Genomic DNA, 27,611 nt, shown 5'->3' with positions numbered 1-27,611 from the left:
AATAAAACTTATTTATTCGTATAACACTTTACTTTAATAATAATAAGTTACATTACAATAGAGCACGGGTGTCGTTTAAGCGTTTTGGACGATGAGGAGGGAAGTGTCGCTGGGCGTGTGGGTCGTGGTAAGCGCGCGGTCGTCAAGGGTGGTGGTGGCCACGGTGAAGGCCGAGCCGACGAGGTAGGCGCCGGGCGCGGCGCACGCGGCCCGCAGCCGCACGCGCCGCGCCTCCCAGCGCGCTAGCCGCACCGTCAGCCCCAGCCCCGGCCCGCCGCCGCCCCCGCCGCTCAGCGCGCCTGCCCAGCCCAGCTCGCTCACGCACTCCCTGAAAAACAAAACAATCTGTATGGAATTGGAAACATTCCCAATTTCCCACTTCTATACTAATATTATAAAGAGGAAATATTTGTTTTTTTTTAATGTTTGTCTTTTTTAATGTGTGAACTCAAAAACTACTGGACCGATTTTAAAAACTATTAGAATGCAAAATTATTAAAGTGCCACAGGCCATATTTATTACCAAAAAAATTAGGGTTTCGTACTAAAACTTGAATAATCTTACTCAAAGTGTAAAAAATGCGCTGTGGAAACTATTGATGATAGAACAAAAAAATGATTTACAATATTAAAGAATATATCAAAATCTACAAAAAACTCCGCGATACCATATGTCCAACTATTGTAGTTATGTGACTATAACTACTTTTTTACATTTCAAAAGTTGACAGATATGCCGACTAAAATCAGACCATGTTATCCATACCTTTGTATCCTTATCCAAATAAATAATTTTATATTCAAGATGGTTTTAATACCTGTAGAATACGCTAATCCTGCCGTGAAGCAACATTGCTTGCACTTTGTGTTTCGGCGTGGAGAGTAAGACAGCCGGTTAAATTACTGGCACGTGAGGTATCCCATCTTAGGCCCCTGGGTTGACAACGAGTCTGCAATACCTCTGGTGTTGCAGATGTTTATGGGCGGTGGTGATCTCTCACCATCAGGAGACCCGCTTGCTCGTTTGCCATCCAGTCGAATAAAAAAAAATTACTCTACGTTGACGTGCCCCGGCTTCGCGTGGGTCGTGTGTACGTAGTAATTGGGAAATAAGGCTGAAAAAAAAAACCGGCCAAGAGCGTGTCGGACACGCCCAAAATAGGGTTCCGTAGCCATTACGGAAAAAAGTAAGTATTATTTTTCTAAGGATTTTGTATTTTATCTTCCAAGTTTAGGTATATTTATACCTTAGGCTGCTATTTACTCATACACTACTGATAATTCTCAAGCAAACTTAGCCGTTATAGTTTTCCTTCAAAGTTTGATACTTACTACCATCCTGGTTTTATTCAAATTTTTCCACCCACCGGTTTAGATTTTAGAGAGGGGGGGGGGGGACGCTCGATTTTAATGAAAATTTGCACTTTTAAAGTTGAATATTTCGCAAACAAATCACTGAATCGAAAAATCGTGTTAGCAACCCTGTAATGGTTTTAAAAGGCCTATCCAACGATACCCCACACTATAGGGTTGGATGGGAAAAAAAAACCACCCCCACTTTACGTCTATGGGAGGTACCCTAAAAAAAATTTTATTTGAATTTTTAGTTGTACTATTTTGTCGGCATAGTTTACTTATATATCCGTGCAAAATTACAGCTTTCTAGCATTGATAGTCTCTGAGCAAAGCCGTGGACGGACGGACAGACAGACAGACAGACAGACATGGCGAAACTATAAGGGTTCCGTTTTTGCAATTTTGGCTCCGGAACCCTAAAAATGTGTGCAGTCCACTAGATTAGAGACCTTTTTAAAGTTCTGTGCCCAAAGGCCACTAGGCTGTATCTCATGAACATTGATAGCTAGACAGTTGAAATTTTCACAGATGATGTACCTATCTCTATTGCCGCTATAACAACAAATACTAAAAACAGAATAAAAAAAAATTTAAGGGTGGCTCCCATACAACAAGTGTTTTATTTTTTGCCGTTTTAAAATATATTAATAACGGCAACAGGTAGTTGCTTGAAATTTTCACAGAATATTTATTTTATTTGTATAAATGTACTTTCAAAATATGTAATTCAATTAAAATAAAATAAGTATTTAAGGGGGACTGCCATATAGCAAACGTGGTATTTTTGCCGTTATTTTGCTAATGTCTAATGTTGTATAGGTACCCTTCGGACGGGAGCCCGACTCGCACTTGGCCGTCTTTTTTTTACTTTACCCGTGCGAAGCCGTCGCTAGTATTTATTTAAACTTTACCCGTGCGAAGCCGGGATGCGGGTTCGCTAGTATATGGTCATACCTAACGCCAACATGACAAATTAAATAAAAACGAAATATGATAGAAGCGTCGCTTAAGTGACTAAGTAAGAAACACAAGCTGAGATATGGGGTGCATAGGGAAATTCGTGTCGGTACCGTTGACCATCAGTGGTGTAGCGGTATAGCACGCGGTACGGATTACCGAGGACCTGGGTTCGATTCCCAGTGATGGTCTTATTTTTCTGTTTTTTCTGTGCATATTTCAGTTTGTATTTTCAATTTCGGTTTTACGGGATGACCGTAAAAGTAAAAGTTTGGAATTGAAATAAAAAATACAAAAAGATTCCAAAAAACCAATCTTAAATAAAACTCCTCTGTAAGTCGAAGATTAAAAAAAAATGGCATGACAAACAAACTGACACCAGAGCCTAACTATCACAGAACCCTGTTAATACAAGTAAAACAGAAACCTGCGGAACTAAAGTTCTTAATAACACTATAATTATTCCAAGCGCGGCACTGTGACCTCGGCTGAGAGTTTAGGGTATCGTGGTAAAACCGATGAGAAGCTAATTCCATCAGTGACGCGCAAACACGTAGATGTAGATACGGAACGCGCACAGGATTTCACATTTGCATTTTCGAATTCGAACCTGCAACTGTGGTTCACCGTTCGCATTGAACTCTCGTAATGTTAACTTACGGCTTCCAAGATAAGTAATTTTTAAGTAATTTCCAAGATTAGTAATTGACCGCAACAAACAGGTGGTATACTTCATTTGGTCCGTAAATTTTATTTGTATGTTAACGAACGTTTTTATATTCTTACTAGATTTTGCCGGCGGCTTCGCTCGCGTGGAATTGTGCATTTTTACGGGATAAAAAGTAGCCTATGTCACTCTCTGGCCCATAAACTATCGCTATGCCAAAAATCACGTCGATCCATCGCTCCGTTTCGACGCGAAAGACGGACAGACATACGAACACACACACTTTCGGATTTATAATATTACTAGCTTTTGCCCGCGACTTCGTCCGCGTGGAATAGTAACTTTGGGAAGTATTTAATTTATTTAGGATACCTATTCTGACAATATTAGTACATAGAAACTTCTACGGTTTACCGAAAATAACGTATTTTAATACATTGCTATTCATATAAACTATATTTTTTGTTCTTCCATCCATCCATCCATCCGATGTTCTTTGGTAAAACATAAATATTTTGCGGGTAGTCACATTTTAACAATACGACGTGTATTCTACCCTGCCAACACAAAAGGACTCATTCTTCATAGTGAACTCTTGACACCTTACGTCGTTAATTGTAAGTTAGGAGGGTATGACTATAATTAAGACGGTATTTTACTAAGCATAACTACACATATTTCCGATAAATATACTTAGTCATTTGTTTGGAATTCCTTAAGAACTTTCATCACCAAATTTTCAAGTGGAAATTTGAAAAGCGCCGGAATAAATGTTTTTTAGAGTTCCGTACCTCAAAAGAAAAAAAATGGAACCCTTATAGAATTACTTTGCTGTCCGTCCGTCCGTCTGTCTGTCAAGACCCTTTATCTCGTAAACGCGCGGAGTATACCTAGGTATCGAATTGAAATTAAAACCCCTCAGGTCAATAGTCCTGGAATCTGTGAAAAAACCAAACCTCAAGGCAATCAAAAGCTACAGTCATTAAAAAGGTGATTCCATACAAATCGCCTTAACAGAAAAAGTTATAGGGTAAGTACCTCCCGTTGTCCTAGAAACTTGGAATTTTGCATAAAGGTAGGTCTTATAGCACAATAAAAAAGAAAAATCTGAAAATCATAATTTTTCATGTCTGACTGTCTATGTCAATAAGCCTTCTAAAATAATATAATTCGCTATGAACAACCGAATCTTACTCTAGAACCCGAAGTACGAAATTGCACTGTACATAATATTTTGTAAATTAGGTAAAAGATAAAAATATGAACGAATAATCACACAACAATTACGCTTCCTTAATATTATTGATTTAATTATGCACAACCCGATGAGTATTCTTTAAGTTAGGTACCTACTGCATACTTATTAGCAAATCACATTAATAGCACATCATTTAAAATATCAATTTAATTTTCACATTTTAGTTGTACATCCTACATCCAAAGATTTTGTTTACAAATTAATGCTCATTGGGGCAATATCGACTCGTGACTAGGGATAACTCCCGGGAATTCCCGGTACTGAAATTCCTGGGAATTCCCGGGAAATTTCATCGCCCTCAGTACCGGGAAACGAAACTCATTTCCCGGGAATTCCGGTATTGCAAAAATATATAATAATTTTAATATTTTTAACCTTTATCAAGCTGTAAATGCTGTAAATCCTATCACCGAAAGCTGTTCGTACCTAATATTAGTGCGAAATATATTCCGAACAAGGTAGGAGCCAGAACGCAGCCCTGACGCACACCACTGCGAACATCAAACGGCTCCGATGTGTTGCCGTTGTACTCTAAACCCCCCTTTATGCCTTCGTGAACGGACTTTACCAGGCTTAGAAGTTTTGGCGGACACCCAATACTCTCGAGCGCAGAATAAAGACCTTCCCTGCTTACTGTATCGAACGCTTTGTTAAGGTCAACGAAAGCGACGTAGAGAGGGGTGTTTTGCTCCCTACACTTCTCCTGTAACTGAAGAAGTATGAAGATCATATCTACTGTGGATCGCTGGGAGCGAACACCACTGCGCCTCAGGATAGATGCGCTCTGCAAGTTTTTGGATTTTACACAAGACGACTCGACCAAAAAGTTTACCAACTATGCTTAAAAGGGCAATACCGCGGTAGCAGTTGCAGTCGCCGCGATCACCTTTTTCCTTTGTATAAGGTGACGATGTTAGCGTCGCACATGTCCTGAGGTACCTACTTCCTTCCTCCCAGCATTTATACAGAAGATTGTGCAAGATGGGTCTGATGCACTGGAGTTTAATTACTTCGGCTTGGGTGCCGTCACCGCCAGGACTTTTTCCGCACTTGAGCTGATTGACAGTAGCTCTATAGTCGGCAGGTCGTCTAACTCTGTCCATTTGGAGCATGCATTGCACTGCTTCCGGATACAGGAACACAGGCTGAGAGAAGAGACCTAGCCCACTAGTTACCCAGCGGTCCCATTGCTTTTGACTGTCTGTAATAACAGAGCCATCCGCGTCTTTAAGAGGGGCTGTCTTTTTAATGACGGGACCAAGGGCCTGCTTGATACCTTCATAAACACCGCTAATTATCTGCACAAATTTGAATGGTGCGACCGAGATTAGACCAGTACGTATTGGCAAAGTACCGCACACTTCGCTGGAGGACTGCTTTGCTATTGCGAAGCGCTATTCCGATTCCGGTATCGGGATTGGGCTGCATAAGTACCGTGTCTAAGGGCAGCTTCGCGCTTTGAGTCAAGCAAGGGTTGAAGATGCTCAATAATTGAGTTACAGAGGGAGGGTAAATTCAGTGATTCATATTTTATTTATTAAACTTCTATAAAACTATTTTTAACGTTTCATTTAACGCATAACAAGCATTTAACACATTTTTCCTCAAGTACCGAAAGTATCGAATTTCCCGGTATTTCCCGGTAGGTACTGGAGTAGATCCAGTACCGGGAAATACAAATTCGGTTTCAGTACCGGTACTGCAATCCCTACTCGTGACTATCAAATTCTGGGTATTTTCCTAAAATTTCTAAATTTTCAATTTAAAAAAAATATATCAAATTTCGGCTAAGACATATATGGCTAAAAATGATCAAAAATACCTCGGCTATCACCCCCTTAAAGCTTTGAACGTAGCTACCAAACATCCTGTATATACAAGATTAATACTTATTATAGTTGTTTTGTTTGATGGGATCCGTGGAGGAGTAGGCTCTGTGTATTTGCAGTCCAGCCCGAACCGTGAATTGTGGGGCCTTGGGTCTACATAGTCAATAAAATAATTCCGAATTTGTTTAAAATTTTCTGTTATATCGATGGTTCCCCTTGTTTACGCATAATAGTATTTGTGCCGAAACTGTTTTCGCATAATTATATTACGCAGAATTCTTTGACGCATAACCACAAGCATAACCAATGTTAGCCGAATGGGCTTTATGCATAATTTGCGAATTCCGAATATTGTTTAGGCAGAAAATGAGTTACGCAAAAAGTTACCTAGTTAGATACAATTCTAACCTAACTTATTTTTCTAGTCATAATTATATTGTTTTAGAATATACCGTTTTTGTATTTACCATTACTAACACTAATCAAGAAATATAACTTAGTTGATTTTCGGACATAAATTTGGACAGGATTTCGGGCTATCAAAATTCTGCTAAATTACATATATGCCAAACCATATTATGCATGATAAAATTCGGCCACGTTAATATTATGCTAATATCATATTCTGGTAAACAATCATTCGGCTTATAAAGAATTATGCCGAACTAAAAATAAAGTTACATTCATATAGACTCAAAAATAGGAGCTACATTGGTAGATACATTAAACTACCGCCGTAGGTTTTCTATGACTAATTGTTAATAATGAATTATTTATTGCTTGAAATAAGCCAAACAAGTCTAAAATTGATTTTGCTGTAGCATATTGACACCGGTGGAGGTGGTAAATTGATTTTGATATTAACTAATAATATAAATGCGAATAGCGTGTTTGTCTGTGTGTTATGCTTTGATCGTAATTAAATTTGGTTAGGAGATAGTTTTGTGACCCTGTTAAGGATAGGTATAGAATATTTTTCATCATTAAAAATTGTACAGTTTCTGACAGCGCGTGATAAACGAATTCTCGCGGACTAAGTCGTGGGTAACAGCTATTAACATACAAAACTTAGTTTATGAAACGTACGGAACCCTAAGTACTTTACTTGCAGTTGTACAAAATATGCCTAGCCTAAGACACGATCAGAAATGTAAATACGTTTGAGCACACTGAACTTTATTCAATGATGTTGGCTAGCACAGCACCGATCGGCCTCACTTGGAAACCTTGATGAGCTGCGTGCGATGATATAAAATGTATTGGATGACCTCGCCTCGCCGAAATGGTGTGAAGTTTCTGATGTTAGTAAAGAATAACATTCAGTCAAGGTAAACCAGAAGGCGTGCGATCGCTTGATTAAAAAAAACCGGTCAAGAGTGTGTTGGACACGCCCAAGATAGGGTTTCCTAGCTATTTCGATAAAATAGTAATATTTTTAACTGACGAAAAAAAACCGGAGGAGGTTCTCAAGTCGTGGTATATTTTATTGGAAAGCGTATACCCCGAGCGTGGTCTCATATAAATTCGGAAAAAAAATTCAACCCTAAGGGTAGGAAAACAGGGGATGATTGATTGTTCAGCCACTGATTGTACCCAATGTATGACCAAGCATAACTTTTTACAGAGTAGTCCTAGTTTGATAATTCTTATTTTATTGGATAGGGTATACTTTGAAGTTGGTATTATATAAATCAACCCGAGGGTGGGAAAAAAGTTTAATAAAGGACGCTCGATTTTATTGAAAATGTTCCCTTTAAAAAGTTGAATATTGCATAAACAGATTACTGAATCAAAAAATCGTCTCTAAAACCCCGCTATGATTTTAAAAGTCCAATCCAACGATACCCCACACTATAGGGTTAGGAGAAAACAAATATCACCCCCACTTTACGTCTATGGGAAGTGCCTCAAAAAAAAATTTTTTTTTTTTAAATGACCACTTTGTTGGCGTGACTATACGAGTATGTATATTCATGTCAAATTACAGCTTTCTAGTACTAACGGTATTTGAGCATAGCCGCGGACAGACAGACGAACAGGCATGGCGAAACTACGACGAAACTACTGACAAAATTCAAAACAAATTTATAAAATACATGAAATTTATTTTCAAAGATTTTAACAAGAACTCTCTAATGTCACTCAAAACGCGTCGGGAAATGAAAGACCAAATGTTTTTATATAAAATTGTTAATTGATTGATTGACTCGCCATACCTTTTTTCTACGATTTTGCTTCGTTGCCCAGAGCGACGAACTCGCTCCTCCAAATTATTCGCCATTCCTTTTAGCGGAACTGCCTATGCTAGAAACAGACTCCTCGTTCGCGCATGCAAGAATCATAACAATCATTTTCCCGATATAGATGTTATCAATATGAGCTTGCAACAATATGCTACTGCTTTGAAGGAGCAGGGCAATGTTAGCAATTGAACCGCTGTCGGTAAATCTCTTTATTAATTCACTAGCTTTTGCCCGCGACTTCGTCCGCGTGTACTTTAGTTATCAGGGCATTGTTTTAATTAACCCCCGTTATAATTGTGGCATTTGTATCTGTGTGCCGTAAACGATAAGTAACAGTTTACTTAAGTACTTCGCTATAAACAACATTTTTTACCAGTTTTGAAGCTAGTTTATGAAAAGTTTTATGCAAAGCACAAGAGTAAATTAATTATCTCGTATGCTTCCGGCGAGAACCGAATATTACTCTAGAACCCGAAGTAGGTAAGAAGGTAGGTAGAGTTATTGTATTGTATTGTATTGTAGGTATATATTCGAAATTGCACTGTACATAATATTTTGTAAATTAGGTAAATGATAAATAAGAACGGATAATCACACAAAAATTACTCTTATATTAAATATTATTGATTTTATTATGCACAACCCGATGAGTAATTTTTAAGTTAGGTACCTACTGCATAATAATTATTTGCAAATTTATTTCACAATTCATTTTAAATGTCAATTTAATTTCCACATTTTAGTTGTACATTTTGTATGAAAACCCCCTCCCATATTGAAGTCGCCAACACCGTACGGATCATTTTAAATTGTGACCAGCCATATTTTTAATCTAGAAATAAGGAAGTCTCATAGAAACTTCCCCCCTAATAAATCGAAAGCTACTTCTTTCTTATCTTTGCCTACGCAGATCATTTTTATTTTTAATCGGGACCCTGTAACCTGTAAGGGGCTGTTTCACCATCCATTGATTAGTGTTAACTGGTGGTTAGGTGTCATGCCGTCTCTATTTGTTTTGTTCGAATAGACGGAGACGGCATCACATTTAACCGTCGGTTAACGCTAATCAATGGATGGTGAAACAGCCCCTAAGTATACCAATTTTCATACAAACTTTATCCCCCATTTTACCCCTTTAGGGGACTTCTATCCATTTCACCTACACAGATATTTTTAATTCTATTCGAGAACTTGTATACCTATTTTCATACTTCTAAGTCCAGAAATGAGAAATTTTCATATAAACTTTTACCCCCCTTAGGGGATGAATTTCTAAAAATCCTTTCTTAGTGCTCACTTACATCATAAAAAGAACCCCTGTACCAAATTTCAAGTTTCTAGGCCCAGCGGTTTGGGCTGTGCGTTGATCAAAAGTCAGTCAGTCAGTCAGCCAGTCAGTCAGTTTCTTCTTTTATTTAAATATAGATTTTAATTAGTACAAGTGTATTTAATCTATAATATCTTTGTTCATGTGCCTTAATACAATAAGATGATGTTGTGCTTGAAAATTAAGTTTTTTTAGGGTTCCGTACCCAAAGGGTGCCAACGGGACCCTATTACTGAGACATTGCTGTCTGTCTGTCTGTCCGTCTGTCACAGGACTCTATCTCTGAAGCCGTAAAAGTTACACTTTAAATTTTCACAGATTATGCATTACTGTGGCCGCAATAACAACAAATACTAAAAATAAAATGAAGTTACAAATTAAAGGGGATCGTCATACAAGAAACGTGTTTTTTTCAGCGTTTTTTGGTTTTTAGGCGTTATTAGCCCAGCAAATTAGGCTAGCTATGTCGTTTGAATATTTACCTTTAAGTTTGCGATTTTAATGATGTGAGCTTTTATAGCTTTGATAATGTAGTATAGCATAGTGACTGTCTGATTGTGTGGTTTATTCGTTTTTGTGCAAAATTAATAAAGCAATTTATGAACCCAAACCTCAAGGAAGCAAACTGTGATAAAGCGCTCGCCAAATCCACACCGTATTAATCACTATGTTTACCTATTGTTTTTTTACACTAAAAAAATCATACTAAGTATTTAACACTATTTACAAGGTTTAAAATTTATTCACACAAGTCGAGCTTCTTATTATTTAACTACACAACATACGAAGTCCGCCGAATTTCCCGCGAATGAACAGAGTTGACAGATATATTTTTTTAGCCGCGCGCGGCAAGTTGCGGGCAATGGCTTCAGAAGCAAACAGCCAGAACCAAAGAGGATGAGAATACAAATTGTTTTTCATTGGAAATACTTGCACAAGTGCTTCAATTTCGGCGATATTTTTAGAAGCTTTTCTTTAGCTTGCCCTGTTTGTTTATTTATTGTTTGTTTTGCTCAAATCTTGGAAGCTAAATTTGACCCACTTCCAGTGGTCCGATCGACTTGAAATTCTGGTAGTGACATCTTGGTGGTCCTGCCAGTATCGTCTCTGCAGGAGGGAACTCCTCAATAGTTAATAGTACCGACTTGAAATTTGGTACAGATATGTAGTTTAGACGACAGTGCAAGTACAGTCATCAAAAAGTACATTCGGCAAAGAAAGCTTGTATTAAAAATGAATTTTTTAAGAAAAACTTATTAAAAGCATTTTATTTATTTGCAGTGTACCTAATGTAACTAATTGTTTGCTCGGGTGGAATCTTTCAACTCAAATTTGAAGTGGATATCTTCAATCGATTGAGCTGAAATTTTACACGCATCTATAAATCCGATGACAATGCAATATTATTATGACATGGAGTTGATCTGATGATAAAGCTACCGGGTGACCATATGAACTCTGTGATAAACGACACGACCGCATCGAGTTTGGACTCGTTTGTCGTCTTGACGAGTACTTTGGTAACCAGGGGCATAAAGTTCAGTGAGCAAAAAAAACTTATATTAGAAGAATTTTAAGAAAAACTTGTACTGAACTATTTACGGAACCCTTCATGTACGAGTCCGACTCGCACTAGACCAATTTTTATTTTGTCTTTCCTGAGCAGCATGTTATGTTTCTTATTAAAAGTGGAAACTGTTGTAGCTACTGTAATATTTTTATGTGTTTTATACTTTGTATTATTTCAAGCTGTTTGTTTTCCTAAAATAAATAAATAAACTATAAAGGTTTCTAGGTGACCACGGAACGCTAAAAACGGAAAATATTAAAAACTATGCGCCTTCGTCATCATTATCAGTCTTATGGAGATTTAGTATAGCGCGATTATAAATGGACGGCTATACGCATCAAAAGCATGAATCTTTAATCCTACTAATATTATAAATGAAAAAGTTTGTGAGTGAGTGAGTAAGTAGGTTTGTTATTCCTTCACGGCTGCACGGATTTGGACGAAATTTGGTATGTAGATAGCTGGACATCTGGAATAAAACATAGGTTACTTTTATCCCGATATTCGGACGGAATAGGGATAAAATCACGAAATAACAACCGCTGAGCTTAGAGTAACGAAATTTGGGATGGATTTTTTTAATGAACGTCAATGAAAACCACTATGTCATTTTCGGGAATTACTACGGGAATTTTGTAAAATCCCAGAATCTTAATTCAACCGCTGTATCTAATGATTTAGACGTGCGAAGTGATAAATATTTAAACTAAATAACTTGCATGCTTGCTTGCATTATAGCTTGCACGTTTGGGAGTACATATGCTTGCCTGATCTGTTGTTTGCGTGCTTGCTTGCATGCTTGGGTGCAGCCTTGAATACATGCTTCCTTGCACTATTTCTTGTATATTTGGGAGTATGCTTGCTTGATATGTTGTTTGCATGCTTGCTTACCTTCCGGCTTGCATGCTTGCTTACATTACATGCCCACTTGATGCTTGCTTAGATGCTCACTGGCATGCTTGCTTGCATGGTTGCTTGCATACTTGCTTGCATGGTTGCTTGCATACTTACTTGCATGCTTGCTTACATGCTCTTGCATGCTTGCTTAATTGCTTGCTTTTTTGAAATATTTATGGTTCATGCGAGCGAAGCCACGGGTAAAAGCTAGTAATATTATAAACTAAAGTAACTGTCTGTTATCCCTTCGATTTAGATGAAATTTGATATGGAGATAGTTTGTGGCTCTGGGAAGAACAAAGGATAATTTTTATTCCAGAAAATTGCATAGCTCGCGAGATAGCGATAAACGAATTATTAGCAGACGAAGTCACGGGCAAAAGTAAGTGTTAAATAACGGAAAAAAAGTCAAACATATGCATATGCGTGATATCCATTAAAGGCTAGTCATTATGATTAAGTACAAGCTTGCTGTAATTTGTAGTAGGTACATTATTTGCTAGTTACCTGTTAGGCTGCTTTGACATGTCAATAAATACTTTCACTGGAACCCCATAGCAGTTAACGATGTTGATAGTGATAGGTACTAAACAAAGTTTGCTTTTCTGGAAATCATGGTTTATCTGACTAGAGTGTTCCATCCTAAAAACGACAACATTGTCTTTGTTTCTCTTTTTATTTTCATGAGAGTCTAATTTACTGTCGTATTCATCTAGCTGTAGCGCGGACAAGTCCGGCGATAATATCTCTCTCTCGGATGACAGCACGCGGTTGAAGTTGTCTAACCATAAGAAGTGCTGGCCGACAGCAGACGTGCCTTTGGCTTTATTGTGAGCCTTCCATCTTACGACAAACATCGAGTCGATGAATCCCGGTTTCTTATCAGCACTTTTTGTACCGGGCTCCAACAAGCTGTCCATGGTAGTATCATAGTCAGTGACGAAACTTGAATACGGTGAGGTGCTGATATTATCCTCGCTGTCCGGTTTGCCTGTGGCAATTTTCAGGCCGGACCACTCCACTTTACCCTCTGCGGGAGGTTCGAGGATCCTGCTGGCTTGTAAGACGAGGTGTAGTTTTTCGCGAGTATGCAGTAGTTCATGCTTGGCGGCACCATGCAGGCCGGTGAGCCGCCACTGTCGACTCAACAGCGACGCTTCGACGACCTCTACAGTTATGTCTTTATCTTTTTCTCCACAGATATTCTTTATTTCAGTGACTAGATTCATATTTTCGGAAATATTTTCGGTAGTGTTCTTCAAGCTCCGCCGCGGTGTAACCGATATCTCGACTGCCTCCTGCAACATAACACATTGATTGAATTTGTTTTTTAATAAATAAAAATAAAAACCGTTTATTTCGGGCAACATGGCCCATACAATAGGTACCATAATAAAACCATCATATTTTTAGTAGGTATGGTGTATCAGTCAGAGACACACTAAATTGTAAATATATCTGTTATCAATGGAACAATGTTTAAACTTCCACGACGTTTTCAGAACTCCAAAGATTAACCCCGTTATTCATAAACGACAATCAAACCTATTTTAGTTAAAATGCCGCTAAAATTCGTTTGTCCTTATCTGTCACTTCGACATTTGTATTTGTTAGAAAGGGACAAAGCATTTGTTAGTTAACATAGGCTTGTTAAGTTTTATGAATAAGGGGGTAAGACATTAAGTATAGAAATATCACGATAACATTTTTATTACTCTTATTATTGTTCTGTATGTTTGTATCACGGTTTCAAGACAGAACGCATGTTTGATTAATTTTCGGCAGGACTAACCTTGGATCGCATAGTATTATTAGTACAATATGTAGCGAGCATAACAAACTGTACAAGGCAACTGGGGTGGATCTATTATCTATCTCCCAGAACAGATTTAAAAAATGCACTTTACAGATACAAAACTAAAGTCGCCATGTATAGGTTAGACATAGCTACGCTCTATTTTTGTGCGGTGTTGGGTTTTATTGAGGGGTTATCTTCCACTTTCGTAGTTACTCTCTTAGTTTTAAGCTTTAGCTTAGATATTTAGTTTTTTTGTCTTGTTGAAAGCTGACCTGTTATTGTCACTATTTGTACTCTATTTGCTTATAGTAATTGGCTTTAGGCGACTAAATTGAAAAATGACGAGGTATAAAAATGACGACATCTTATATAATGTTGAAAAATAACAAAGCCTAGAATTATTTTGGTCGATATATAAAAATGTCGACATATAACAATGACCATCGGATTTTTGTCGATGTATATAGATAGATCAGTTCCTTAATTCGATGCTTCTACCTATTCTACTAAGGCATGTCAGGTTAGGTACGACGACGAGCGAAGCGAGGAGTGTTAGGTAAAACTGCGATCCTGAGTGCGCGAGCCGAGCGAGCGAAGCGAGAAGGCGAAGTGCCAGAACCGAATTTTTTTTGCTAATACTTGTATGATGATGACGAGTACAAATTTTTGTAGTAGGTACTTGAGTCTAGGATGTTTGTATGTATTTAAGTATATATGTATGTATGCATTATTATATTTTGACTTCCTTATGTTTGAAAATCGGCATTATTATGCCTCCTCGTCTTAATTCCTTTTCGACATTATTTTTTATGTCGTCGTTATTATTACTCGACATTTTTATGTTAGGAAAATCGTCATTATACCTCGTCATTTTTTCATCATCATCATCATCACCCCAGCCTATATACGTTCCACTGCAGGTCAGAGGCCTCCTCTCAGAACAAGAGGGCTTGGGCCATAGTTCCCACGCGGGCCCAGTGCGGATTAGGAACTTCACACGCACCATTAAATTGCTTCGCAGGTTTGTGCAGGTTTCCTCACGATGTTTTCCTTCACCGCAAAGCTCATTCATTCATTCATTTCATTCATTCATTCATTCATTTTTTAACCGACTTCAAAAAAAGGAGGAGGTTCTATGTTCCAATTTTTGTATTTTTTTTATGTATGTTCGCCGATTACTCAGTCAATTGTGGACTGATTTTCAAAATTATTTTTTTAATCGAAAGGGTATTCTTCTGAGGTGGTCCCATTGTCACCAAGTCAAGATCTGATGATGGGATCGTAGGGAAATCGAGGGCAAACCTCAAATTTTATAGGCACACCTATGGCGATTTTGGCATTTTTAGCATTAAGATAAGCATTTACATCCAGAAAGTATCATTTGGTAAACTGAACCTGATGAAGAAGACCGTGGGTGACCAATGGAACTCGTCAAAGCTAAGTAATGCTCGCTCGTCTATAAACGATCATGATTAATATAACTAGATAAGCGACTAAGAAGAAGCTTTAAGTTAATGATTCTTTCGAACTGATCTGATGCTGAAGCCAGCAAATGGAAAGGCAACGTAACTCTGTTATAAAACAACGTAACTAAGCCGTGTTTGGGCTTAATGGAATCGTTGTGAGATGTACTTTGGCTACGAATCACTTAAAAGTGAGAAATAAAGAAATTTTTTAACAAAAAAGTAAAACCGACTCCAAAACCCTTGAAAATAGTTTTATAGGTACCTACTAGCTCGAAGTCGGTGACTGAGCACGACCCAGCAGGATGGATTGAAACCCATAGTGTAGGTTAGGTAGACGACTATTGTTCCATTCCTGCTGGATCGTGCTGAGGCACCGACTTCGAGCTAGGCTAGCTAGCTAGGCTAGCTAATATTTCCAAGGCTTTAGTAGTCTCTTCCATTTTTTGTTATTTTTTTATTTTTTTTGGAGTCGGTTTTACTTTTTTGTTAAACAAATTCTTTTTCAATATAGATATTAGTCGCCAACTCAATTGAATTTGAATACTACCCAAATTAATTATATAGTTATGTACTAGGCTTAACCCGCGGCTTCGCCCGCATTACAATTAGCTTAATGCCGTCTTAACTGAACTGTTGTATACCATACCTATATTACCTATGCCCGTGCAAGTTTGAAATATACAACGACAACAGATTACTTACACGATTCTTGTTACCATGGCAACGAAATAAATAAACGTTTAGAGTTTGGCCCGAAAAGAAAGAAAGAGAAATTTGAAAGGACAACATTCGCTTGCAAAACGTCTTCTATTTATTGGAAACAAAGTTAACACGTCATCTTGAGAGCCGAGGTACGTACGGTACGTCACCGTTCTTGGACAGCGCCCTATGTTCTTGTTTAAACTTAAAATATTATCCTACGGGAACGCATTACGGGGATATCAAGGATCCCATGTCTCAATTCAGATCTTTGTTTATCTGTACGCCAAGTTTCATGTAAATCGGTTCGGCCGTTATTGCGTGATTCAGGAACAAACATCTATACCTCCAAACATCTTCACAAACTTTCACATTTATAATATTACTAGCTTTTACCCGCGGCTTCGCACGCGTAAACTATTCGGTGTGGTAGCTGCAATTGAAATTTTCGGGATTACACAAAATTCCCCTGGAAATGTCCAATATTTATATCGTGGTCTTCATTGAGGCTGTGTTGTGAATAACTGTACAAAATTCAAGACTCTAAACCCAGTGCTGAAGTTTCAAAAATTTTCCCTATCCAAATTCAAACGCAAAATTCAAATTCAAATCATTTATTCAGTAAATAGGCCGCAATGGGCACTTTTACACGTCATTTTTTAAACTACCAGCGCTTTTGGAAAGACCATTATTGCCAAGAAGAATGCGCCGCAAGAAACTTGGCAGTCATTTTTTCAAAATAAAATAATTACAAATAAAATACTTAAAAACTACAGTATACAATTTAAGAAAAAAATACGAAATAATAATAATAATAATAATACAGGGATGTTAGGGGTCCCTTAGTTACAAAACTATACCGTGGGAATATCGGGATAAAAAGTAGCGTAAGTACTTATGTGTATACCAACATACGGCTACCTACATCCAAATTTCATGACTCTAAGCGGTTATTATTTCAAGATTTTATCCCTATCCCGTGGGAATATCGGGATAAAAAATAGCCTGTGTGTTATTCCAGAGGTCCAGCTACCTACATACCAAAATTCATGGCTCTAAACCCAGTGGTTGTTATTTCGAGATTTTATCCCTAGGTCTCCCGTGGGAATATCGAGTCAAAAAGTCCCTTACGTGTTATTCCAGACGTCCAGTTACCTACATACCAAATTTCATGACTCTAAGCCCAGCGGTTATTATTTCAAGATTTTATTCTTATCCCGGGGGAATATCGGGATAAAAAGTAGCCTATGTGTTATTCCAGAGGTCCAGCTACCTACATACTAAATGTCATGGCTCTAAGCTCTGCGGTTGTTATTTCAAGATTTTATCCCTATCCTGTGGGAATACCGGGATAAAAAGTTTCCTATGTTTTAATCCAGGTTATAACCTAACTTTTCGCCAAATTTCATCTAAATCTGCCCAGCCGTTTCAGCGTGAAGAAGTAACAAACATACTCACTCACTCACTCACTCACAAACTTTGACATTTATAATATTAGTAGGACTAGGATAGGATTAGTTATGCAGGTTGTTTGCCTGTTATTGAATTAACACTCTGTTTATGTTACTAACATATCGACTTTCTGTTATATATGTTATAATTGACGCTCATCAGGCCCAGTAGTACCTAATTTAGGGCTGTGTCAGCAGTGCCCATACACAGGGCTCAGAAATGACCCGACTGGTCAAGAGATCAAGTTTTCCCATTTTTTATAACACACATACACATACATTACATACACACACACACATACACATACATACACACACACACATTGTGTCTTAAGGGCGGTAAATAAGGAATTACGAACGAGAGTCTATTAGAAGCCCGAAGTCGATGTTCGTAATTCTAGTACCGCCCGTGCGATATATTACAATTTTTTTCATCACATTTGCGAGTAAAATTGTATATTTGTAAAAGAAAAACTAATATTTTTTCAAAAATTTCCGTTACCGCTGATTGCGCTTTTGGCAGCGCCAGCTCCCCGCCGCCCTCTCCTCCGCAGCATGTGCATGGCGTGCGTGTGCAGCGCGCGCACGGAGCAGCAGCGCGCCATGCAGTAACAAACTCATTTACCGACCTTTGGCTTCATGACATGAAAATTAGTACGGGCAATGACTCATTTACCGACCACGGGTTTCATGATTTATTTATTTATTTGGGGGGTTGCAACCGAGGTAGCCTGCATGTTTCGACACTGTTTACGAGCAAATGTGATGAAAAATATTTTAATGATTCACGTCAGGGCATTGCAGGCTGTGATTATTTTATACCTAGAGTTTGTCCTTTCGACGCAGTGACACGTATCCACGTATCATAATCAGGAGTAGTCGAGTCGAACAAATATGCTAGGTGTTATACAAATAGGTACAGTCAACAGCACCAATATCTGACACAACAAAGCGTGTCGTGTATAAATATCTGATACAACTCTATTTCTAGGGCCGGTACGACGTGCCAGATATTTTTACACGTTTTATTAATGCAGGTGACTGTACTTCAAATATGTATATGGAATGATGTGTCTCTCGGTGTGGAACAGATCTCACCGTGGGCGTGAAGCGGAAGACGTGCCGCAGCAGGCGATGCGTGCGCGCGGGCGCGGACGGGGGTCGCGCGGGCTCATAGTACGCCAGCAGCGCCAGGGCGGGCGCGGCGGCGCGCGCGCGCATCACGAGCCGCACGCGCGCGCACGCGCCGCGCGCCACGCCGCCGCACACCACGCGCACACGCCGCGCCGCCGCCGCGCGCCACGCGCCCGCACGCGCCGCGCGCTCGTCTGTAAATCAACAACCGGTCGAGATCTCGCCTCGGGTGTCACGCCGCTTTGACATCTGCTATGGACGCATCTTTAGAGCCCCGACAGACTCTGGACTTGTTATAGATATGCTATTTTACAATTTCATAGTGCAAATGATAAATGCAACTTATGCAACAAAACGATGGCCAATTCGATTACATTAAACCTTCGGCACTAGGTTGGGCGATAATTTTGCCTTGGTACGATGCAATTACTCTTGTAATTAATTAGATGTCCTCAGTCCTCATAAAAAACTAAATCAATAATCAAGTAATGGATGACCCGGGTTATTCAATTTCATAAGCATTCCATATCATCATTTCCCCAAAACCCACCTGTGTAGACCGTGGGCTCTTTATACTTCTCCTCGTACAACTCCCGAAATGGCTCCGCGTGGGCCGCGGCGGGGTCAGGCGCGAGCAAGTGCACGCAGTCGGGGTGCTCCGCGGCGAAGTACACGGGCCCATGTCCACGGGGCCTACGTTACGAAGTTCCACGTCCACTACACGCAGTTCACCGCTAATTGCCGCGCGGTTGCTCTCCGTAAACGTCATCTGTCGTATACACCAAGTATAACTTTTAGTTAATGCCTATTATACTAGCAGAAGCGAGGCTGGCTCTTTCGGCACGTTTATCTTATCAATATCACACAATGTTCATCGTAACTTTAGCAAAGAGTAATTTTCTTCAGCACGCTAGTTGTTTCACCTATCTTAACCATAGGGTAGGGGTGCAGGAAAATTCAAATCGCTTATAACGCGTCTTCGGAGGAAATGGTATGGAAATGGAATGGCATGTGCCGAAAAGGATGCGATGAGACGAGAATTGAAATATTTGTTTGTACCTAATAATTAACCGTATAATTGCATCATAATAAGGCTGCATTTCCACCAGAGATGTGCGAGGATGTGTTGCGAGGAATGTGTTGTTTTAATACGAGAGTGAGAGGGACGTTACGGTACGAACTTTGATTTTCGAATTTCGGAGTAGGCCCTCAGATGTCACACAACGTCATTGTTCATGTTTTTCGTATTCAAGTGGTATTCAACCGACATTCGTTACTTTACTCGTATTGTAATCGGATGTGATCAGTGCGTTTTCTAAGTGTTGTTGTTGCTGTTGACGTTTTTTGTTAAATTTGTTGAGTTAGATATGTTATTTGTTAATTTTGTTTTGTTTGGTCGTGTTTTTGTTGAGTTTTGTTTGATAAAACATGGACTCTGACTCTGAGCAGCCAAGTACTTCGTCGCGTAGACGACTAGCAAAGAAATACTTTCGCCTACCTCTTAGAAAAGCCGTGAAGTGTATGGTTGTAAATACGTACAAATATGTATACGCAGAGGCCGATCGGCCGGCGGAACATCTATAAAAATTCGAAATATCTCTAAAACGGTCGCATTTTTATTAGACCTATTGTACCTTTTCTAGAATGTCCTAAGTGCCCTACATGTTAGTACATCACGGATCCGTTCATATCTTAATATTTTACGTCATACATACATTGGTACATAGGTACCTACAAAATCTTTCGGTGATAAGTAATCGGTTGCGGCACATCACTATTTATGAGACGCAAAAAACAGGTAACACATGAAACGTCATTTTAGTATCTCGAATTAAGAAACAGACCATACTAATAATTCTCAAGCAAACTTAGCCGTTATAGTTTTCCTTGTAAGTTTAATATAATTACTACCATCCTGAATTTTTTTCAAATTTTTCCACCCACCGGTTTAGATTTTAGAGGGAAGGGGGACGCTCGATTTTAAGGAAAATTTGCACTTTAAGTTGAATATTTCGCAAACAAATCACTGAATCGAAAAATCGTCTCAGCAAACCCCTAATGGTTTTAAAAGGCCTATCTAACGATACCCCACACTATGGGTTGGATGAGAAAAAAAATCAACCCCACTTTACGTTATGGGAGGTACCCTAAAAAAATTTTTTTTTCATTTTTTTATTGTACCATTTTCTGGTGTAAAATTGGGTTATAGCTAAGTTTAAAGATACAAATAAAACGTTTGTTGACTTGAAACCTCTTTAGTCTGAAACAAAGTACCTATACTACTTGTTTGGAAATTTTAAACTTATTTACCTCCCTGGGGAGGCAAAACTGTACGTAAATCCATTACTCCCCCAAGGAATAATTAAGGCCATTGTCCTCTAGTATACAGGCATCGAATAACATCATAGACGAGCAAGTGTGATGAGAAAAAAATATTAACCCCTGCTTCTTTTGGTGTTCTTTTTAGTCATTTGAAACAGAACATAGAACTGCATACCTGTAAACATGGAGCCTGCGGAATGACAGTGATTTGCAAGAGTTTGTCAGACGCGTTCATTTCAGAAAGTAAATCCAATTTTCCTAGTATCATAGAACCATTTGTATTTTCATTACCTCCTTCCCCGCCGTTAATTAATCTGAAAATAAGCAGTATTTTTTATGTCAGTCACTGTCAATCAATGCCACAAAATCACAAGTTAATAAGTAAGGTACTCACTTGTATGCCACGCCCTGCACGCACAATTGACCAATTTGTAAGGGAGTTATGCTGAATATTAATGATTTGCTGCTTTCGCCTTCCAAAATAACTGACTTGATTTTTTGTCCGCATATAGCACTACTCTCCAAGGAGCTACCCGACGCTACCATAAGCTCATTGTTCAAAATTTGTTTGGTGCTCTCCAAGTCATCGGAATTCGCAACAAATTGCCACAAAAGTTCGACATCTTTTAAGATCGTGACTATTTTGAGTGGGTTTCGGAGAGTAATTGAAATTTGTATCGGCTCTGTAATAATTAAAAAGAAATTAGGTTGGTATTAAACAGTTTAAAACCAAAGAAGTGACATATTTCTTATACCAAACAAATGAACCAACTACAAAAAAACCATGAAAATACTTTTCTACCAGTCTGAAGTCGGTCGGAGCCCCAGCACGAGCCAGCAGGAGTGGACCTATAATAGTCATCCACCTCGCCTACGCACTTTATATTTGGCTTCAATCACTCCTGCTGGGCGCTGGCACGTGCTGAGGCACCGACCGATTTCAGACTGGTAGAAAATTATTTTCATGGATTTTTGTAGTTGGTTCAATTTTTTGTTATAAATTTTCTTTTTCACGTTTTTTAGTGTACGTAATCCCAGATACAATAGTTTAATATCAACTGCTCGTCACCTTTTACGAAATATTGCTTTTTCCGATGCAGAAACGTTCATTATTGAGGAGTCCTGGTGCTACCATGAGCATAAATTGCTTAGCAACTGTGTCAAAGTAATTAAAATTCAACCCGTGAAATACTAACTCTGATGGTTAACTGTGGTCTTCAGCATCAGTTCCACTTTACCAAATGATGATTTTCAAGAGCAAATGCACGAGTTACTACTAAATATATCCAATTTACTATAGGTGTCCCTACAACATTTGAAAGAGTTCCCTCGATTTCCTTAAGATACAATCATCAGATCCTGATTAGGTGCTTATGGGACCTAATTGAAGACATTCCTAGACGAAAGCAAAAAAAAATTCTCAAATAGGATCCTTAATGACGGAGTTCTGAGGTAACAAACATTAAAAAATATATATAACCGAATTGATAACCTCCTCCTGTTTTGAAGTCGGTTAAAATAGGTTTGAGCTTGAAAACAATTGTACGAGACTCAAAATAAAGTACGTTATTTGTGCAATAAATGCCTAACTGACCTCCCTGCGGTACGACCGGGTTTCTATCCGTCTTCGACGTGTACAAGTCGACAGTCGGCTTGAATATCATGGGCACGCTTCCTTGTGCAACTTGCAGTAGCATCTCTTCCAGTTTGTGCCAGACTCTTTCTTCATGGCGAGTGGCTGCGTCCGCGAAGGACAGTGAAGAGGCGGGTTCCCGGCCCGGCGATGACAGCGGCGCGGGGCCCACGCACAGCACGGCTGTAGCTTCACTCTCCAGGAGAGGTAGTGGCAGAACTGGCAGGTGCTCTTTGAACTCCTCGGAGCTCTCCACCCATTGCTGCCGATGTATAAAATTGACTTTTAAGCAAATTGTCTGTTTCGTTTGTGCCAGACTAACATTTTGCAATGAAAGCGGTAGTTGATAGCTATGAACTGCAGAAAGATAAAAATGCATAACTAAATTAAATAAAGATACTTTGAGTTTGAACAGAAAGTCTAAAACCGGGATAAGTCCGCCCAGCCAGCGCCCCGCGTCGCGCGTCAGCCGCCCCACACACAGCACACAGTACCTGGTGCGCCAGCATGTACTCGCGCAGGAAGGCGTCCTGCTGGTGCGCGGGCTGCAGCGCACGCGCGGCCGGCGCCAGCGGCGCGCCCAGCCAGCGCACCGCGTCGCGCGTCAGCCGCCCCACACACAGCACACAGTACCTGGTGCGCCAGCATGTACTCGCGCAGGAAGGCGTCCTGCTGGTGCGCGGGCTGCAGCGCACGCGCGGCCGGCGCCAGCGCGCGCGCCAGCCAGCGCACCGCGTCGCGCGTCAGCCGCCCCACACACAGCACACAGTACCTGGTGCGCCAGCATGTACTCGCGCAGGAAGGCGTCCTGCTGGTGCGCGGCTGCAGCGCCGCGCGCCAGCGCCACGCGCGCACAGTCCGCGCACGCCGCGGTCGCGCCCCACGCCAGCGGCGCCAGCGTCGCGCCGTCCTGCCCGCGCACGCAGCGCCGCGCGCGGCGCGCCCAGCCAGCGCGCAGCGCGCGTAAGCATGCCAGCGTGGGTCTGTCGACAGCGCCACCCGCGCCGCATACACCTCAAAACAGACAATGGACTCTTTTATAATTCAATGTTCAGCCTTATATTTCTCAAAAATAAGATAATAATGATGCTCAAGTTTACTCGAAGGACAAAGGTAAAAGTGTAGAGTAGAGATACTCCAGTCATTACTGAAAATTAGATCGAATTTTATAATTCAATCAAGAGATTCGAGTTACAGATATAGCTCAGCAAATCACACATCGTAAGTGGTAGTGAGTGGTGATGGCCCTTGGGGCTGTAGTGTAAGGGTTTCGAGTGGCGACCGCGTACTAACGCGACGATTTGGCAAAGTTCGCGCGTAATAGCAAATACCTTGGGGAAGGCAGGAGTTTAAAAACGGACGTCTTCCGGCTGATATAATAAGATGATGTTGATAATTAAGATTGGTTTTGGAGTACAAAATATTTTTTAATTCAACTCCAAATTTTGTTACTTTTACGGTCATCCCGTGAAATCCATATCGAAAATACAAACTGAAACATAGATGCACAGAAAAAACCAGAAAAAGAGACCAGCGTGGGAATCGAACCCAGGTAAGCATAAGCATGCAGCACGGAATGCTGAGGACCTTCATATGCATTAACAACTAACCTGATAAGCTTGATTATAGGCATCGATACGCGTGTTTCTTCTGCCCCGCTTTTGAGAATCTGTGGCCCGCCAATACCATGTGGAAAGCATATTTCCTACACATCGCCTTTGTCCCTGGGCCTGACAAGAAACATAGGGAAGCTTGTTCCAGCAACATAGCGCTGCGAAGGTCGCTGTCTTCTGACGTTCATACGAATCAGCTGTTTGGCAGCTTCGCCATAAAAACAGCCAGAGCTACTGAGGCAGAGCACAGACAACAAAGTTGCTCTCACTGAGTATTGCACCATTCTGAAAAAGTATTATAATAAATTTTACAATATTTGATGCTATTCTCAACTTAACCTGTCTCAAAAATTAAAACACTTCTTAATTTATTTACCTGCATGTATTTAAGTAAAGTTACAATACTCTCCTCATGTAGCCGTGAGTTTTTATTAGCATCTCCTGCCATGAAGGCACTAACAGCTGCCATTTTAGCGCCCCCGCGTAGCAGAGCCAAGCGCTGTCAGCGTAAAACTCGCGCTTGGCGGTGTGGTAAGTGTCAAAGGCTCGCTGCCACTGCCGCACAGCAGGAACCATAGGTCGCCTAGACGACGCAGCTGTAGCTCTGGGCAATCATTGGAGTAGCTACAAAAAAATACAAATTATTTAATTATACCAAAGCAAGAATAGTGTATGAACTTCTGTTTTTGATTTGATTACTCTTCAACTCACATCACTGTGTTATTTCCTGTAGTATTCCCTCCTTTCCAGTACCAAACCATCTTTTTGTGGCTGAGAGCAGTGATCTGCTGACACCCTTCCTGTTAGCTACCTGCAATCATTCAGATTATAAATATAAAAGGTCACAAAACAATGAAAAAACTCAACTGAATAGTACAAATTCTAACCACTTCAGACAGCTGTGATATTTGTTTTTCCACAAAAGGTAATAGGGCTTTTAAAGCATACTCTTGTGTGAATTTTTTAATTGATTCCACGTCCAGGGCATTCAGAGCAAGGCCATGTACTTCAGTAGAATAGTCCAAAGGCTTCACACTTACATTCATGCTTTCTGAACTGCCTGAGAATGAATGAGTCTGGAATAAACATCAAATCATTTACATTAGTACTTCTTTCCAAGGTTTTATTTATTGTCTTGGAATACATTCATAATCTTACTTGCAAGCTGTTAGCATTATCATAAATGTCATTTTCAGATGTAGTCAAAGGATGCATGCCTTCTGGTGGAATAGATGCAGTAAGTGTGTTACCATCTTCTGTCAAAAGAAAATAACTTATAAGAATATTGCACATTTCACAAAGTAATAGCATTTGATTAACTGTTTTAAGTCAGGTTGACTGAGAGAGAATTTGGAATGCCATTAGGGCTGCTGTTTACACATATTTTAAAAATCTGTGCTATTCTGCTAAAAATGCAACATACCTGGCGATCCAGATACTGTTGGAAATGGTTGTGGATCTGGAGGAGTTGTTGGCAGATTTCCAGGAGAAGACATTTCACTCTGAAAGCAATATCATTGTTGGCAATTTTTTTTTATTCAATTCTGTTCAATTATCAAACAACAATCTAATCTGATTTAATTTTGAAAGTACATACATTGGAATCATTTGATCGTTTGATATACTGTGCCCAAAAATCTAATGGTAAGCTTGGGTCAGTTGTGCTTTTAGAGTTTATAGACAGCATGAAACAGTTACTGGAGCCAAAAGTTTGTTTCAAAGTTTCAAATGCTGCATCAGCTCTGAAATAGAGAGAAGAATAAGATTCAGTGACTTTAGTGAACCTTTCTTGAACAAAAAATTAATGAATTTTGGACTACTTACTTGTCTCTTGCTACAGCAGAAACATCATGCAAAAGAAGATATGACTTTAAGACCCTTGGTTAAACCACTTGGGTAATTTTGGTGGAGTGACATTTTGTAACTGAGCATATTGTTGTTTAGACTATTAAAAGTGTCAACAATATTGTCATCAAGGGTGGTGCCAACAATAATGCAAGATAAAAAATGTTTTGTATTCATGGTCAGATGGGATTTGCACTTCTAAATAAGTCTCTCGCCAAGCATCAAACCACGGTGTTGATTGAGGCACATCAAATTTATGCCCTCTGCAAACAAAATACTTGAGTCCACTTACCTTTTAAATCAATTGAAATTACCTAACAACATAGTTACGATTAGGTAAGTACCTATTTCAAGCAGACAGTTTTATCATTGTAGTTGTATAGAACAGCATTGTTCAATTGTTTCCTTGCTTCAGTGGGCGGTAATGGTTTCCAATGAACATCCCTTACAATTAATTTCCAATTTTTATAACACACACCACCACTAGGCTCTCGGATTGACCTGTTAATAAAAAGAAACTTCAGAACTCAAATATATACTATACAATAAATATATTATTGTAATATTAATTTACAAGTTTGTAATGTAGAATATCACAACCACATTCACCATTTTTACAATTTCTACCTTCAAAATCCAGGCTTGTGAATGGTTGCAGTAATTCAGTAAAAGATAAATTGTTTTCGCTGTAATATCTTCTACTTTCGGACTGCATAGAACTGCAACGACGGGCGAAAAGGAGTTCTGTATAAATTCTGAGCTGTTTTCCAGATTTAGCCATGATGAAGCAAGTTAATACGTAATCAATAATTCTAATATGATTTAATGTTTTATCAACCACAATTTTAAGTCACTAGCTCACAAGGTACTTATACTCTTTGCTCACAGAGTACATTATGGGCTGACTGACATTGACAGATAAACAGTGTTGCAAACTTCTAGAAACTCTAGTCGCTAACTAAACCGCTAAACTCAAAATCAAGTCGCTAGAAAATCGCTAAAACTCTAAACCTAAAAAAAAGAGCGAGCGGAATCAGGACTGATCTGGCAGAGACACAAGAGCCACTGATGGTCTGAAAGGTTGGGATACAAAAAATAACCTAATCAGAAAATAGTACATTGTGTCTAAAGGGCGGTAAACAAGGAATTACGAACGAGAGTCTATTAGAAGCTCGATCGAAGACTGAGGGCTTTAATGAGTCGATGTTCGTAATTCTAGTACCGCCCGTGCGACATACAATGTTTTTATCACATTTGCGAGTAAAATTTTATATTTCTAAAAGAAAAAATATAATTGTTCCATATATTGGCGTTACCTTAGGCTGCGCTCTTGGTAGCGCCGCTCTCCCCCCCCCCTCCCCTCCCGCAGCATGCGCCCGCAACGTGCGTGTGCATGTGTCCTGCAGCAGGAGTGCGCACATGGCGTAGCAGATTCAGTACGGGCATGGACTCATTTACCGACCTTTGGCTTCATGACAAGAAAATTTGCACGCGCAAAAACTCGTTTACCGACCACAGGTTTCATGACAAGCACATTAAGGTCGAG

The 27,611-nt window shown here is 39.5% G+C and overlaps 1 pseudogene; it reads right to left on the bottom strand.

Annotated features, from left to right (window-relative positions):
- Positions 1-54: 54 nt before the first annotated feature.
- On the bottom strand, positions 55-26,960 carry LOC141437535 (trafficking protein particle complex subunit 8-like; annotated as a pseudogene).
- Between the last annotated feature and the right edge of the window lie 651 nt (positions 26,961-27,611).

Source organism: Choristoneura fumiferana, chromosome 18 (genome assembly GCF_025370935.1).
Source record: "Choristoneura fumiferana chromosome 18, NRCan_CFum_1, whole genome shotgun sequence".
NCBI classification, from domain to species: domain Eukaryota; kingdom Metazoa; phylum Arthropoda; class Insecta; order Lepidoptera; family Tortricidae; genus Choristoneura; species Choristoneura fumiferana.
This window is presented reverse-complemented; position numbering and strand designations above follow the sequence as displayed.